The sequence below is a fragment of the Gavialis gangeticus genome, unplaced genomic scaffold (genome assembly GCF_001723915.1).
Source record: "Gavialis gangeticus isolate Ggan-Ray unplaced genomic scaffold, GavGan_comp1, whole genome shotgun sequence".
NCBI classification, from domain to species: Eukaryota; Metazoa; Chordata; order Crocodylia; family Gavialidae; genus Gavialis; species Gavialis gangeticus.
The window spans coordinates 896597-898840 of NW_017728981.1; the positions used below are offsets into that span (position 1 = coordinate 896597).

Consider the following 2244-nt stretch of genomic DNA (forward strand, 5'->3'; position numbering starts at 1 on the left):
TGGGGCTGGTCCTGCTCTGAGCAGGGGGTTGGACCAGATGTGACCTCCTGAGGTCCCTCCCAACCCTCATGCTTTAGGATGCTATGACCTGACCCTTGCCAAGGAAGCTGGTGTGTGGCAGCCTAAAAAGCAGGGGGTTGTTGTCCAGGGCGCTCTGTCTTTCATTCATACTCTTAGATGTACCAAACCCCACGCTGACTCCATTCAGCAAGCACACAGCAGTCAATGGGGCGAGCTCCCCTACTGCTCCAGCTCCGACTTGCCTCCTGCTCTGTAGCCGCCCTTGTCTTTCAAAATAGGATGAATCAAACATCAGGGATGTGACTGCTCGGACTGTCCGCGGTTACCGAGATGGAGAGGGGCCGTTTGTAGGAAGTGGTAGCAATCTGCCAGGGGAAGTTTCATCCTTCCCGTGCCAGTCTCCCACGCCCCTCACAGAAGGCCTGATCCTGCATGAGTGAAATCGGTTGTAAAACTCCCCCATGACCAACTCAGAAATATCTGATGACCGAGTAGGAGCAGCTCTGTCACCCTCTCTGGATGTGGAAATGGGCTTGTGATAGGGAGCCTAGGGAGATGTCTGCACATCCAAGAGCCAACCTGTCCCTGCGGCCTCTTGCTCCTGACATCCGAGCTGCGGCAGAGCAGTGTTCAGACAGCCGCCCGCTTTAAAAGATGGCATCAACATTGCAATTTTAAAGCCTTTATAAGCTCTGTGGCTGTCACTCCAGTTTGTGTGCTGAGCTCCCCAAGCCCGCCAGCCTGAGCGGGACGGCTCAGGGAGGCAGTTTGGAAAACGAGATAAAAAAGCTGCAGTAACGGCAAACCCTCTCGCCGAGCCGTTGTTGCTGCAACAGGCCGGTTTCTTAAGTTCCTGCCTCTCACCAACCTGACCTTGACAGTTCCTGCACCCCCCCAACCCACTGAAAGGCTCCGGGATTTGGGACAAGATGCATTTTGCTTGCACCTCCATCTGGTTAATAAGTGCCATGTTACCCGTCGGAAAGTTTGCCGTGCGGGAAGTTAGTGGAAAACCAGCCGGGTGGCTGACAGCCTGTGCGATCACAGCTTCAGCATCCTATTATTGTGCCTTGAATGCTCCGGAGGCAATTCTGCAGCCGGTTCACTGGGCACGGGGTCGAGCCCCCTGAGCAAACAAGGGGCCACCTCTTTCAGGGTTGGGTTTTTCATCCTGGCTTTTGCAAAGCAGGAGAGGCTCCCCTGCACCCACACCCGGCCAGTGTGCCCAAGGCTGAGGTTGGGAGGCTAGGGGCAAGGGAGTCCCAGGCAGGGGGTGGGTTTCCTTGCTCCCTGGAGCTGTGAGGGGCTGGCGGCCGGGTGGACCGCTCTGCTGACAGATCGGGAGCCTGACTTTGTGCTGATAAAAGTGAGTGTCTTGTTTTCATGCCGTGCCTCAGGGCGGCTCTTTGAGGGCCCCGTCTTCCATTTTTTACATAGCGGTTCTCAAGGTTTTTACACCCCAGGCAGCCCTCTCCCCTCCCAAGACTCAAGGGCCCCTGGTTAGCAGCGGTCTCAAGTTGCCTCCACCGGGCCTCTCTGCAGTGCACATGAACCCCCTCCGCAGCAGCAGCTGTGGGCCCCCAGCTTTCCCTGGGGTGGGGGCGATTGATGTCCAGGGCAGGGGCGATTGTTGCCCAGGGGTGGGGGCGATTGATACTCAGGGTGGGGGCGACTGATGACCAGGGGCAGGGGCGATTGATGCGCAGGGGTGGAAGTGATTGATGCCCGGGGCGGGGGCGATTGATGCCCGGGGCGAGGGTGACTGATGCCCAGGGGTGAGGGTGATTGATGCCCGGGGCAGGGGCAATTGATGCCCAGGGGCGGGGGTGATTGATGCCCAGGGGTGGAAGTGATTGATACCCGGGGCGGGGGTGATTGATGCCCAGCGGTGGGGGTGATTGATGCCTGGAGCGTGGGTGATTGATGCCTGGGGCGGGGGTGTTTGATGCCTGGGGTGGGGGCGACTGATGCCCAGGGGTGGAAGTGATTGATGCCTGGGACGGGGGTGATTGATGCCCAGGGGCGGGGGTGATTGATGCCCAGGGGTGGAAGTGATTGATGCCCGGGGTGGGGGCGATTGATGCCCAGGGTTGGAAGTGACTGATACCTGGGACGGTGGCGATTGATGCCCAGGGCGGGGGCCATTGATGCCCAGGGGTGGAAGTGATAGATGCCCAGGGGTGGAAGTGATTGATGCCTGGGACGGGGGCGATTGATGCCTGG

At 59.0% G+C, this 2244-nt stretch overlaps 1 protein-coding gene across 2 annotated transcripts in view; it reads left to right on the forward strand.

Moving 5' to 3' along the window:
- Positions 1 to 2244, forward strand: part of HDAC7 (histone deacetylase 7) — a 148361-nt gene that overhangs the window by 66763 nt on the left and 79354 nt on the right. The window lies entirely within an intron of this gene.